Raw genomic sequence first — 16,060 nt, forward strand, 5'->3', positions numbered from 1 at the left:
TTTTCTTTTTAATTGGTCCTTTTACTTATGCTCTTTTTAAATCATGGAGATTTAATGAAGTTTAGACACTGCCAAGAAGGATTCTATATACAAATCATTTCTTAAATGAGAAACTTTGATGAGACAAATAAGAAATTGTTAAATATGTTTTTTTTTTTTAAATTTCTGCCTTCAAATACATCATTTCAGATCTACTTTTAAAATTAAGCACATCTCAGGAAGATCCCACAACCTCAATATCAATCTTATGAACTAAGAAATCTGGCTCTGTCTTCCATTAAACATCCATCTCATACAAACTAAAGTTTCTTCTCCTTTTCCAATTTCGGCCTCCTTTTCTTCCTAGAGATCTGCTCTGTCAAATAAGTAAATGGTTTGGTCTTCCTTCACTTACTCCTCTCTCTGCCGTTTGCACTGCCAGAAACAGAGTATGGACTGGAGAAAATAGCAAGGGTCTTATTTTTAGCGCTATTTAATCCAGTCCTGAGTTAACTTTCTTGGATTCCTGATGTGAGCAAATGTACAGACTGACTTCTTGCTACCTTTCTTCAGCTCTTGCCTCCTGGAGGGACATCATAGATTATCTTGAGTGGGTCTCTGCGAGACAACTCAAGCCTAGGTGCATTCCCTGGCATCTGATTGCCTTTTGTGGAAATTATGCAACTTTGCTTTGCCAAACGGTAGATGTGCGGTTTCTGAAATTAACACTTTCTCTCTTCCCTTCCAAGTATCTTAGCCAGCTCCCTCCAGCAGACTCCCGAAGACAAGAAGGATGCATGTATTTCTATGTTTCCATGGTAATATGTATTCCCAAATATTTGAGAACTCATGTCAAGTCCTCCCAAAGGTACTTTCAAAACTTCTTATAGTGTTTGATTGAAAAGTTAGAAAGGGGCAAACAAAGGTGTCCTTTATTTTTACAAATTCCCGTTAAGAACCTTCCTACATTAACTTTCTAGTCTTCTTTTATCTAGGTTGTGGTCACTCTGATCCTTTGGCAATTTTGTAGTAGGTGCTAATGAATGTATCCAGTCTTTTTGCCAGAATTCTGAGACTATTGGAAAGATCCATTACATCATGTTATAAAAATAGTCAAGAGAAGAGGTTGACCGGACAACAAAGAGAAAGCACAACAAATAAATTCAGGAAGCCAAGAATGTGCAAAGTGGAATCAGCTGCTTCAGAGAGTCAGTGTCATTCCGTGAGAAATTAGAAACAGGTGTGTGTTGTTTTTTTGTTTCATTTTGTTTTTTATGTAAAAGATATTCCGGTATTGTGAGGCTTTCAAATATATTATCTGTCAAGTGACAGACTCAGATCTGTCCTTCAAAGTAAAAACAGGAGGGGAAGGCAGGGAGAAAGTATGTTAGAAGGTTATGGGAATAATTTAAAGGAAGTGAAGAGTAGCAATCCTTAAAAAGGAAGAAGCAACTGGAACTGGGAGGAGAAGATAGATTCAAGAAAGATTATGAATGTACAAATGTCCGACTATAATGAAGAAATAAATAGGCTCAATCAAAGATACTGCTAGATATGGGAAACTTCAGAGTTAGTTATGTTAATCCTATACGTTGTATTTTACAACTAATTTTGTTACAGATGTGCTATATATTTTCATGCAATTATTACTTCTCAGAGTCCTAGAATCTTTACCATTTCTATCATAGTAACAATTCCATACTGACTTGGAGGATCTAATATATCCACAAGAAATGCTAACCCCTCCCTCTTCTAATTTCTTTTTTCTCCATGTAAAAAGGGATTTTTACTCTTGTCTTGTAACAGCCTAGTTTTTTTTTTTTTTTTTTTTGGATAGTCTGTAGTTATGTGCCAGGCATGAGTCTACCTACTTTTAAAATATTAGATCTTTGAATTCTCACAATGTCCCTATTAAGCAATTACTATTATTATTATCATCATCATCCACATTTCACAGATAAAGAAGTTGAGACTCTAAAAGAGGCCCAAGGTTATGTACCTATTAAGTAACAGAACCGGGGTTTAAATTCAAGTAGCCCAAGCTTTTAATCATTGTACTCTGCTAGCTTTCTGTCCTTTAAGAAGCCATTCATGATCCCTTCAACTACAAGAAATTGCTCCATTCACCCTACCTTGATTTGAATTCATATGTTGGCTTACTTTCCATCTTGAGTTATCATTATTTTTATATATGTTTTAACTAAATTATCTACTAGCTGGTAAAGTTCTTTCAGGCATGGACCATTTCTCATTCATCTTTGTGCCTACAACTAAAAAGGCATAGCCTTAAAGTGTAGTTGGTAATAACAAAAACCCTGGAACCAGACAGGCTTGAGTAGACTGGATGTTTCTAACTGATCTTAAGATTTATGTGCCTCAGACTCCTTACCTGCACAATGTACTAATCTTTCTTGTGCTTGTGGTGGATATTAAAAGACATAATGCACATCAAAATTTGGACATAGATCCTAATACATCACGAATACTCATGAAATACCTATTGTTTCAATTTTTGCTGCACATAATAATAAGTCCTCAATAAATATTCATTAAATCATTGATTCCATTTTTGAGACTACATATAGATGTGGCTGGCATCAAGCATGAAAGAGGCCATACATAAAGTTACAGGAGAAATGTCTTCTAATGTAATTGCAATCAGGTATTTCTATTTTCATGTATATTGGCTAACTAATCATCCATTTCATGTTTTAACTTGTAAGAAACAGCTGTCAATTATTAACTAGTATTTTATTATTGTGCATATAAAAATAATATTCATTAGATAATATTCAAATAATATCAGATATGGAAAACATGAGGACAACTTAAGTGGAAAATTCATCCAGAATATTGCAATGTTTTCATCTGTAAAATGAATAATAAATCAGAAGCCCTGATTAAGGCTAATTATATTTATAAGGAAATTGAAATAAGAAATATTAAGAATAATCATTTTAATTACAACAATTTCGAATGAAAACTAATGAGTTTGTGAGCCGTTTGTTGTTCTAAATAGTAATAAAAATGCCCAGATTTTTTTCTAAGAAACAGGTAGCAGATTCATTCATCCAATCCTGAGTTACAGATTTTATATAGATTTATCCTTCTTAGATTCTCATAAGGAAATGTTTAGTAAAGGATGTTATGACTCAATAAGGCAAATAGTATTGCAAACTTGAATCTCTTCTCAGACGACAAAAAAGTACAAGAACATAGGACTCCCCTAATTTCCAAATTGCTTTCTCCTATTACAACATGAAATTCAGGCTTGGTCAAAACATGTTACGTGAATGACAAAATGTTGCTATAGTGGAAAAGCAAATATTATATGTCTATATTTCTTTCTTGAAAGTGCTTCCCAGAAGAACAGCCATTGTATTACATTGGATAGGGAACAGGGGCATTGTTTTAAATAAATATGCACATCACCTTGAATGTTACATCAGCTTCTCACGTGATTTCTTTTTAGTCTTCACTTTTTAATCTCTCACTTTCAATAGAAGAGTTAGTAGGGAAAAGGATAATACAGATGTCCCTACAAAGGATAAAATGCTGAAGGTGGAATAAAATTAGAAGTAGGGAAATCATTTAGAAGAACATTTTGATAATCTATTTGACCTTAATGAGGGCTTGAATTAAGATTCATTTCCATTATCTCAAATAAACTTTTTTATTCTTCATAATATTTTTCCTTCAAGTTCTAGTAGTAAAGGTGTTTCCCATTAAATGGGCTTGCAATTTAATGAAGCAGTAAGTCTTTTAAATCTAAGACTTATAGGGACAAAGTAGGTGATAGAATTACTGGAGTTGAAACATAAATTCGTTTCATTTCATGAGTCTTTGAGGCTGTGTGTGATGACTCAGTTCAAGCAGAGAATCTTTGAGAACCTTAAAGCAATGAACTCTGAGAAACAAGGAGCTAGCTTGACTGATTAGAAAAGGCAGAAGGTAAAGTCCCAGAGCTAGGTAGTGTGGAAAGTGGATTAACACATCATGTCATGCAGCAGTGGTAACTCTCCCCAGGTGGGTATAAGATGGTCCAGAACATAAAGGAAAAAAAAAGGAAATTCCTGAGGATTGTCCTGATATCACTAAATTGGAGTCATCCTAAAATACCAGGCATGATTGTGAAGGGCGATAAAGTGTCAAAAAGAAACAATGTTGCAGAATATTTTTTAAAAAGAAAGAAAAGCATTTGCAAAGTATTTACAAACCAAAACCAAAAACCTCAATCAGTGGTTTCCAAGGGCTGGTGGTAGAGTTAGTGAACTGACCACTTAATTATAGTAGTGGTTACACAGATGTATACTTTTGTCAAAATTCATAAGACTATATACCTACAAAACGTGAATTTTCCTGGAAGTAAATTATACTTCATAAAGCCTAGGTAGAAAAGTATTAAAAGTAAACATGATTCACTTAGAAAAGTGAGCTTGCTAATAAAAGCTAAAAGATACATGCATGTGTATGATTTAATCTACATACTCAAAATTAAATTACTGCATGTGAATCAAGAGATAACCAGAGTTTAGAAAGAAGGGGCTTAAAATTGCATATTTAACTCTTTTTTAAACTACTGGCTTAATGATGATATGTATTCTTTATGTGTAGGAATTTCACAAGTTCTGTGTCTTGAATGTGAATTTCAAAGGCAAAGATGAGAGAAATTGTGCCTGATCTGCAGTTCCTCACTTCTAAACCGAGGAAATATTTATAATGTCACAGATTGGTTTCTCAAGAAACATATAATGACACTGAATTTAGGGGCTAAAGTGTTTATTAGAGAAGAGAAGGGGGAGTAAGCAAGGTTGTGCCATCAATTTAATGCATACACACTCTGGAGAATGGTACCGTATTTTTGCAGACGGGTGGCTCTGGGCTGACACTCCAGCTGTGCCCTCAGAGTCCATTGTAATGCTCTATCAGGCCAGATACCTCTGAATCCAGTCCAGTGCAATGACTAGTAGATAACATGAATTAGGTTATCTCCAGCATCTCGTTTGCTGAAAAGTACATCCCCTGATATGATACGATGTTATGTGAGATAACAAGACAGTGGATCAAATAAGCTCAGATAATAGTGCCAGCTGAGGTTCTGTATGCAGAAAATGCAAACTTGTACGTGAAATGTGTCTATTTCTATGAGCATGAAATGCTGGCTCTTTCATGATTGAAGGGCCCCAGTGTAGACAACTTACTACAAAGTGGTCTATTTTGTAGACCACTTTGGAATGGTCCCATATCTGGCCTTGGCATTGGTGTCTACTGCAGCAGATTGAATACTTAGCAGAAGGAGTGCCTAGATAAGCCTTGGTAAAAGTCAGGCTCCATGCTTTTGAGTCTATGCATGGCCTCCATTTTTTTTTTTTTTTCCCTCATGGCTGCCTTATATGTATCCATCATAACTGCACTGGCATGGTCAATGACAGAAGCTGGCTGACATCAACCTACTGGTCACTTGGAGTGCTTGCTTGTTTAGCGACTATTCTGTGATGAGTGCTCTCTGGTGGGAACCAACATTTGATATAAACATCTTCACACTTTATGACCACTCCCTTGCGTTCATCCATATACCTGTATTCCAGACATCTTTGTCCCCTTTCTCCCTATTCTTTACGTTCCAGGCCTCTGACCAGCAGCCAGATCATTTGTTACTGCCTGTGAGTTTGTATATATCCTAATCTTAGACCACATCTTTTTTCAAGCAATGTGCATGACAAGGTACACCATCTGAAGTTCTTCCCATTAGCAAGATCTTTCTTCACCTCTGTTTTTTTTAGTCTACCCGTGAATAAGGCTGCGGCGCAGCTGTCTATGCTGAACTGACGCATACATAAAATAAATTTTATCTTTTTATCTCCTCCTTGCTGGCTGTATGGGATCCCTCATATAGCTGTATGTGTGGCTAGGGGAGGTGTGCTGGTGCAGTAGTTGTGGGTGTCATGGGAGTCTGAGCTAACTGCTCATGTTACTTTCTTGTACCCGCTGGTGCTGCTCATGCTTGATCCCACATGCACCATTGCCATTTTATAATGCATCGTTGCTGGATCTGCCTGTGATTTGGTGGGGTTGACAGGATTCAGCTGATAACTGGCAATTCCCTGGTCATGCTCATTTGATATCAGACACTCATTCTTTCCCAGGGTCCAGTAGCCAGTAGTTTTTCAAAAGGTATGAGATACTATGTTGCACAAGGCATGGTCTTGAGGCCCAGGGAGGTTTTAATGTGATTGTCTTACTAGAAATCACATTAATGCTCCCTCATGTTCAAGACTATGCCATTTAAATACTTTCCATTATCTAAAAATAAACTTTTTTATTCTTCATAGTATTTTTAGTGCAAGTTCTAGTAGTAAAGGTGTTTATTGTTAAATGGGCCTCTGACCAGCAGTCAGGTCATTTGCTACTGCCTATAAGTTTGTATATATCACTGAGGATTTCCACAAAGCCCACATGATATAATACACACACACACACACACACACACACACACACACATACAATCCAACAGGCTGATTACCACCAACAACATAGGGCCTATTGGATTGTGTTTCTCAGCAGGGAAGGGTGCTTACATTATAAGGACTTTTCTTCCTCTGAACACCACTGAAAGATGGCAGCTTTTCACATACCTTCGGGTATGAGCTACAGCAGTATTTGCAGGTTTGAAATATGCTGCCAAAAATGCAAAGAGGTTAATGGACATTATACTTCCTTTTTCAAGGTAGGAGGTGCAAAGTGTAATAATGTATCTTTACTTAGGAGGGGCTATTCTAACGCACCCTGCACTATTGAATCCCTAAAAATTGTGCAGAAGTGGAAGATTTCTAAGCTTCATTATGTTTACCTCCCACTCACAGGAGTGACGTGTCTTTCTAAGAACTCCAGTGTGCTAGGCACCTCTCTCTCAATGGGTCTGATAAATATCATGCTACCAGTGTAATGGGTCAGCATGATGTTCTGTGAGAGGTCCAGATAGTCAGATCTCTTCATCCTATAGCATGTGAGAGAAAAGGAAAATTAGGAAATCCTTGAAGAAAAACTCTAAATGTATTGTTATTATTTTTGGTCTATTCCATATGAATGCAAACTGGTTCTCATCTTTCCTTTCTCATTGGCATAGAAAAGTGTGTATTCACCCAATTAATGACTCCATGATATGTACTTGAGGCTGTATTTATATTTATCTGCTTAAATAAAGATACCATTTCTGGCATGGCGGTGGCAATCAGAGCTACTACTTGGTTGAGTTCGTGGTCGTTTACAATTATCTTTAAGAAATTATTCATTTTCTATAGCAGCCAGTTTGTGAATTAGAATATCATCGGACTACCACTCCTGCTTCCTTTAAGGGTGGCACTAATCTCCTGAGAGTCCCCTTTTTTCCCCACTATGTGATTTTATTTTTGTTTATTTTGTTTTGTTTTTGTTCAGTCTCCATAGAGACTGTCAATAATTGCCAATACTGACTATATGACATATTTCAAGTCATCATGGCAAGATATTGTGAAAATATTTCAATTAGCAATAATTATGCCTCAGATAAACCTCACTGGCTGTGATACTACTACTGTGCAGGATGACTTAGGTTCAGAGGCTTGGCTTTTCTACTATAATATCTTTTACCACAGAGACCAAGAGTTCAATATTGGGGTTGCTCCAACTTTACAGTTGCCAATAACTGCACGTTTGTGTCCTCTCAAAATTCACATGTTGAAACTCTAACTTACAATGTGATGGTATTTGGAGATGGGGCCTTTGGATGGTAATGAGGTTTAGATGAGGTCATGAGGGTGGAATCCTCCTGATGGAATTCCTTTCATAAAAGTAAATAAGAGAGTTACCCCCCTGACATGTGAGGACACAGCAAGATGGCCACCTGTAAACCAGGCAGAGGCTGTCACCAAGAACCTGCTCATGCTGGCACTTTGATCTTTGACTTCCAGTTTCCAGAACTGTGAAAAATAAATGTTGTTTAAGCCACCCAGCGTATCACACTCTGTTATGGCAGAAGAAGAGATGCAGCTGAAGAAAAAGTCAGAGAAGTTTGAAACATGAGAAGACTCCAGGCTCTGTTGCTTTTTGAAGATGAAGGGGCAATGTGACGAGCAACTCAGGTGGCCTTAAGGAGCTGAAAGTTTCCCAGCTGACATCTACCAAGGACATGGGGACCTCAGCCCTACAATTGCAAGGGCCTGAGTGCTGCTGGCAACCTGAAAGAACTTGGAAGATTTTCCCCCAGACTGTGAAACCCAGAGCAAAGGAACCACAAGTCATTCAGAATTTTGACTTACAAAACAGTGAATTCACACATTTGTTTTATTTCAAGCCTCAAGTAACTTCTGAGTCTAGGTTAACTTCTACCTTGTTCTTGCAAGGCTATCTTTCAGTATGCTACATTTTGGAACACAGCTATCATGCTCTAAGAATCCCAAGCCACATAGAGAAGCCATGTTTAGGTGCCCCAATCAGAAGGCCCAAGTGAGCCTGGCCTTTCAGTCATTCCTGCCCAAGTATCAGACATGTGATTGAAAAAGCCTCTAGGTGATATTAGAGGCTTGTGTTTTTGTGTTCCAGTATTGCCAGCTGGGGCTTCAGACATTGTGGAGCAGAGACAAGCAACACCTGTTCAGGAAACAAAATCTATGAGCATAACATTATTGTCGATTTATACTCCTTTTTAAAACACACAAATAGTAAGCAGAGCAGAAAGGAAGGAAAAAAATCTCTCTCAAATAAAAATAGGAATAATCTATTTATTTTTTTATAGATAGTGTTTCACTCTGTCATCCATGCTGGGGTGCAGTGGCATGACCATAGCTCACTGCAGCTTCTAACTCCTGGGTTCCAGTGATCATCCTCCCTCAGTCTTCCAAGTAGCTGGGACTACAGGTGCACACCACCACATGAAACTAATGTTTTTTATTTTTTGTAGAGATGGGGTCTTGCTAGGTTGCCCAGGCTTATTCCAAACTGCTGGGTACAAGGGATCCACCTGCTTTAACCTCCCAAAGTATGGGATTATAGGTGTGAGCCACTACACCCAGCCAAAAGAGCGAAAATTTTCAAAGATCCCATATCTAGAGTGAAAAAAGATAAAATTCTCTCTAGAAGAGTTATGAGGAGGAATTTCAGTCTCAGAGTAAAATTGGATTGAATTGCAGAGGAAAATAAATATTTTTTTAGTGCACTACTTAATAGCTGGGTCTGTAGCTGCTACGTGATAAATGCTGCTTCTTATAGTTAACCAAAGATAAACATCTAATATTAATGGAAAGGAATTTATTTAGAGCAATATACCAGTGAAGTGATTAATTTTTCTGTAAAAAACTATTTCTAGATTTTGCAATTGTCCAATTTTTCTTTTAAAAATCCATTGAGATGAACTTTTACTATCTTATTTCTGAAGGACTATTTATTTTAGAAAGGTGTGTATATGTTATATGTAATAATATCATCTTTTATTTCTATTAAGCTTTACAATTTACAACTCCATTTACATGGAAAATTTAAATGGAAATGTGTCCACTGTTGGGACCTACTTCTTAGAAAAAAAGATGCCTTTCAAAATATTACTGCTTATTTACAATGCATCTGGTCACCTGAGAGCTCTGATAGAGATGTAAAGATGAATGTTGTTTTCATAATTGCTAACACATTGTCCATTCTGCAGACCATGGATCAAGGAGCCATTTCAACTTTCAAGTCCTATCAATTAGGAAATATATTTTATAAGGCTATAGCTGTCACAGATAGTGGCTTCTCTGATGAATATGGGCTAACTAAATTGAAAACCTGGAAATCATTCACCATTCTAGATGCCATTAAGAACATTTATGATTCATAGGAAAAGGTCAAAATAGCAACATTAACAGTAGTTTTGAAGAAATTGATACCAACCCTCATGGATGACTTTTGAGGGGTTCAAGACTTCAGTGGAGGAAGTAACTGTACCTGTAGTGGAAACAGCAAGATAACTGGAATTAAAAGTGTAGACTGAAGTTGACTAAATTTGCTCATTTTATCATAAGAATCTCATGATAAAACTTGCCAACAGATGAAGAGTTGCTTCTTATGGATGAGCAAAGAAAGTGGTTTCTTGAAGTAGAATCTACTCCTGGTGCAGATGCTGTCATTATTGGTGAAATGACAATAAAATATTTAGAATATGACACAATCTTGGTTGACAAAGCTGCATCAGGGTTCGCAAGGGTTGACTCCAATTTTGAAAGAAGGTCTAGAGATCAAATGCTATCTAACGGCATCACATGCTGTAGAGAAATCTTTCTTGAAAGGAAGACCAATTGATGAGGCAAACTTCATTTTCAGAAATTGCCACAGCCATGGTAAACTTCAGCAACCACTACCCTGATCAGTCAGCAGCTATCAACCTCAAGGCAAGACCTTCCACCAGCAAAAAGATGACTCTCTGAAGACTTAAATGATAGTTAGCATATTTTAGAAATAAGATAGTTTTAATTAAGGTACATATACTGTTTTCCCAGACATAGGCTATTTCACACTTAACAGACTATGATATAGCGTAATCTATTTATTATACTATGATATAGTATAATCATAACTTTTATATACACTGAAAAACCAAAAAATTCACATAATTCACTTTATGTCTATATTTGCTTTATTCAGGTAGTTTGGAAATGAAAATGCATTATCTCTGAGGTATGCCTGTATAGCAAAACAGCACAAAAATTCCTGCCAGATGGAAAGCAGAAGAAAAGTTCCTGAACAGAAAAACAGAATGGCAACATGGCCTTAACTTTGAGCAATGAAACGAAGCAATAGCAGCTGAAAACCCAGTTTACTAAGAAACCTTCCTGCAGTTGAGAGTGTTTTGCATGAAACTCTCTTGTGACCTATGAGGTATTATGTTGATGCAAACAATGACTAACACTTCAAGTACATTCCAGATACATGGCAAGTAATAAAATATTAAAAATTAAGCGGGTAAATTTATGGTCACATTTTACAAAGCATCCTAATTAACACTGTTCTCCAAAATCTGAGAAGTAAACATTTATTTTTAGTTTAATAGAAAAAAAACTACACAAATGTTTTCTTCATTAGTTATGATTATGCATAAATTCTGTGCATCTTTGCACCCTTGAAGTGCTCACAAGTATCACTGAATTTTAGAAAGTGAAGCTATTAATAATTATTAAGGTCTTAAAGTAAAAACTTATGACTCAGAGAGCTTAAGGAACCCAGCAAAGATCAACTGCACAGAAAAAGGCACTAAAGCCTTAGCTTCTTGATAACATATTCAGTCATCATTAATTCATTTCATAAAATGTATTAAGTATTAATACTCATTAGCCACCATTTACAAGATTTCTGCCTGAAAAGTTTACAGTCTATGATGATAACTTTTAATTTAAGTTTCTAATCTTATATGCATTCAAAATAATCAGAATATTTACGTGGCGAAGCATCTGTAAAACACCCAGAATCCATTAAGTTTAGTTTATAGATAATAATTGATAAAATGTAAACTTAGAAAAATACCCCAACAAACAAGTGTTTTAATACATAATCCATTGAGAGATTTTTGGAGCCAAAAAAGCCATTTTGTTTTAAACCAAAGACCCTTGTGTGCTATTATTTAAAGGCATACCATACAGCAATGTCAATGGAATTGATTCCCCTTTTATATGCTTTGTAGAATTGGACTATATTGTCTTTCCCCAAAATTCTATGGGAGTTTTTCATAGAAGATATTTCCAAAGTAGCCTATATAGATATACTCAAGATTTAAATCTAGAAGCAGTGGAGATACATTTTTATAGTTTGTATAGTCTGTGAAAGCAGGTTACAGCAATCATATTCACAGCTGCTAGTCAGCTGCAATCTCAGCCACAGTATGTTGCCACTGGAAGGCAGGTGTACATTTGTTTTCACCCAAGTTGGGGGAGCATTGGGACAGTTGGTCTTTTGTATTTAGCTATAACGACTCTATTGTGTGTAGTTTATAAACACACACACCCTTACTTTAATCTCACAGTCTTACTCTGAAAAGGCTATTATATGAATTTTGGGGTCATGAGACTATATTTTTAGTTTTGACTTAAGAACACATTAGTGCATTTTCAAAAGTTCAATGTTTCATTGGGGATTTTATGCCATTATGATTTACAATTTTTTTTTTTTTTTTTTTGAGATGGAATTTTGCTCTTGTCGCCCAGGCTGGAGTGAGTGGTGCGATCTCGGCTCACTGCAACCTGCGCCTCTCGGATTCAAGTGATTCTTCTGCCTCAGCCTCCCGAAGTAGCTGGGATTACAGGTGCCCACCACCACGCCTGGCTAATTTTTTTGTATTTTTAGTTGAGATGGAGTTTCACCATGTTGGCTAGGCTAGTCTTGAACTTCTTATACATGTCATTTCCACTCATATGCTTTAGAACTACATAGTTGCATGGTCCCAATATAACTGTAAGGAAAGCCAGGAAGTGTGGAGCCATGCAGATCATAAATATTGTGAGCACCAATAGTTCAGGTGATCCACCCACCTTGGCCTCCCAAAGTGCTGGGGTTAACAACCATGAGCTACTGTGCCTGCCCGATTTATAGTCTTTTTAAGTAATATCTTATATTGGTCAGAATAAGCTAGGTTTTGTTCCCATGACAAATAGAGCCTGAAATTTCCGAGGCTTAAAACAATGCTTTCTTGCTCACACAAAGTACAGTGCAATTCAAGCAGTCTTTCTTTTTCAGCGATTCCATTTTGTAGCTAGTTCATCAGAAACATGGTACTGTGTTAGGGAAAGAGAGTGATGAAGGAGGCACACTGGGTCTTAACTCCCTTTAACAGAAATTACACGTCACTTCCACTTATACTCTTCTAGAACTACATAGTTGCATTGTCCCATTATAACTGCAAGGAAAGCCAGGAAGTGTGTAGCCACGCAGATCATAGATATTGAGAGCACCAATAGCTTCTACCACATATGTGTTGTCTACAGCCACACTGTCATCTCTTTTCTTCATTCAGCAAACATTACTAATTACTTTTCTCTCTGCAAGGATTTGTGCTACATGATAGATGATTCTGTTATCAGAAAGGGGCCCTGATCCAGACCCCAAGAGAGGGTTCTTGGATTTCATGCAAGAAATAATTTGGGGTGAGTCTATAAAGTGAAAGCAGGCATACTGGGAAAGTAAAGGAACAAAAAATGGCTACACCCAAGGCAGAGTAGCAGCATGGGCTGCTCAGCTGCTAACACTTATTATTACCTCTTGATTATATGTTAACAAGAGATGGATTATTCACGAGTTTCTGGGAAAGGGGTAGGAATGGAGGGTTACCAGAACAGAGGGTTTCTCCCCATTTTAGACCTTACAAGGTAACTTCCTGACCTTACCATGGCATTTGTAAACTGTCATGGCACTGGAGGGAGTATCTTTTAGCATCCTAATGCATTATAATTAGCACATAATGAGGAGTGAGGAGGACCGGAGGTCACTTTTGTCTCCATTTTGGTTTTGGTGGGTTTTAGCTGGCTTCTTTACTGCCACCTGTTTTATCAGCAAGGTCTTTATGACCTGTATCTTGTGCTAACCTCCTATCTTATTCTGTGACTAAGAATGCCTTAATCTCCTGGGAATGCAGCTCAATAAGTCTCAGCCTCATTTTACTCAGGTCTTATTCAAGATGGAGTCGCTCTGGTTCAAAGGCCCGTGACAATGCCAGAGATGAATAAAATGTCATCTCTACTTTCAAATAACCTAATATATTGGGGCTACAGAAACAAAAATCATATTACAATATAGTCATATGTGAAGCAGAAAGAAAATGTCCCAGATAGAGGCCTAAATCATTTTCTATGGGCAGGATCACAGGGAAAGATGAACTTAACCCTTATTTGTTAACAAGGAATCTTTAAAATGCTGTAGAAGTGATGATATATTTGCTGGGCATTAAAGGAAGAAAAAAGGCTTAGGCAAGTTTGATATGGGAAAGAGGGTGGTGAATGAGAAAAGACGGAAAAATGTGAGAAGATTGTGCATGACTAAGGAATGAAGAAGGGACAAAGAACCTAAACCACAAGGATGTGGGTATATAGTAAAAGACATGTGGACTTCATGAGTATATATGTTATGTACATATTCACAGTTTGCTCATCTGCGGAATATGAGTTGCTAGAATTTTAAGTGTATTGCTACTTGTTTCTCTCACTGTTATTTCAGCTTATGAAAAGAAATCAAGGCAAACATTTTACCAGAGCATTCCAAGTTCTAATCATATGGCTTGTTTTTTCCCTAAATTGTATTTTTTTCTCCATTTCTTAACAATATTAAACTATAAGTAATAGGATAAATTGGCTGAATTTATTCTTAGCTGATTCTCCCTCCTTTCAGATTCCTTTCTAGTCAAATGAAATTTTACGTAACATCTAGTTATCACAACAAAGCAATTTAGAAATGAGTTCCCAAATACTAACTCTGTGACAGTAGGTAAATTAGATCCAGAATTTTAATTGTTGAAAAAACAAGACTTAAAAAGAAGGTTATGATATCATGCTATAAGTAGTGATGTTTGGCATTCAGCAATAGGTTAAACAAGTCAAAAACATGGGACTATAAGAAAAAAAAACAACACAAAAGAAAAATCAAAGAGAAAGAAAAGGGAGAATAGGATCGAAATTCAGAAAGCATATGGTCTTCTTCCTCTTCTTTGACAGGAAATAAAAGTGATGAATGAGCAGGAAAAATGTCAATAGCAAACACTCAAGAATATGACCTTGAAATGTGCCTTTATGTTGTTTCTTTGAAATGTTTAACTTTTTTGTAATTAAATGAAGTATTTAGAGTCACTACTAGATATTCCATCATTATCAAAATGCCTATTATGTCTTACACAAACGTCTCTTTAAGCATTTTTAGCTTAAAAATGTAAAATCCTTTCTGTAATTTTCTGCCTTTTTTTCATTTTCAAATATTCTTTCAATAAAATTATCTTCCAATAATTTTGAAGTTATTAATCACCATTATTCATCTTGTCTTATGCCTACCAGCCACTTCATGTATATTATTTCACTTAAATCTTATGAAATCAACCCAAGATTGATATTACTTTTATTTCATAGCTACAGAAATTGAAATTCAAATTTTGTCCATTACAACAGACTAGCTGCGGCAAAAGACAGTGTGAATTTACCCAAATGACTTAACTATCTTTTTATAAATTTGTAAAATGTGAAGAATCATAGAACACATCTTAAAAGGATTATTGTGAAATCAAGGAGGAGAAAGCTAGTTAAACTGGTAGACAAACTGCAATAGGACCTGCCAAGTCAAAACCTACAATTATTCTTTTGGATAGTTTCTTTTTCTCTAAAGTGGCAATTTAACTTAAAGTTATTAAAGAAACTCAATCTTTAGGGTAGGTTAAACGTTCTCTTCCAGCCCTTCCTCTTTCCAACTTTCGCAAGAAGCATATTTTAGACAGGGGAAGAGACCAAACCAATGACTGCAGAATTACCATTATCTCTATCACTATTCGTTGTCAAATAACTAAATGCTGGTTTGAAGAACTAAGTAATTGGAGAAACCAAAAATGAAAGGAATTACTTATAAATGATTTGAAAAAAAAATCCGTATTTTTAATATCTTTTGGTGCTGTTTTCTATGCACTTCCTCCTATGGTGTCAATTTTATTTTTTTCTGTAAAGTGATTTGGTTAGTGAGTCTAATCTCCAACAGTGCACTACCTCCTTCTCCCAAAAAGGCCTCAGTTGAAAAATGGCTCAACACTTTCACTACAAGTTCACAGTGAGGATCTCCTATTCTCCCTGCGTTCGGCCAGACTCTTCTCTTTTTGCATGCTTTCCTCTCCCATGCATGGATTACACAACTCTCTGGGATATCTAGACAGAGCTACCGCATGCCTGACTCCTAGGTCAGGCTACAGAGTACTTCGGATACAGCAAGTCACGACCCACCAGGAACGACAGATCTACCTGCCTTTTGGCTTTCTTCCTTGGTCAAAACTAAAATCCGAAGTGGAGTGCCCCGAGCGATAGAGAAATTGCCTATAGCTTTGACAGCCGCTTGGAGCATG

General features: G+C 36.6%; 1 non-coding gene across 1 annotated transcript; it reads right to left on the bottom strand.

Annotated features, from left to right (window-relative positions):
* Positions 1-7,416: 7,416 nt before the first annotated feature.
* LOC111542096 lies at positions 7,417-7,563 on the bottom strand. The gene has a single exon (XR_002731440.1). It is a non-coding gene; the product is annotated as a U4 spliceosomal RNA (small nuclear RNA).
* Between the last annotated feature and the right edge of the window lie 8,497 nt (positions 7,564-16,060).

This window comes from Piliocolobus tephrosceles, chromosome 10 (assembly GCF_002776525.5).
Source record: "Piliocolobus tephrosceles isolate RC106 chromosome 10, ASM277652v3, whole genome shotgun sequence".
In the NCBI taxonomy this organism is placed as follows: Eukaryota; Metazoa; Chordata; class Mammalia; order Primates; family Cercopithecidae; genus Piliocolobus; species Piliocolobus tephrosceles.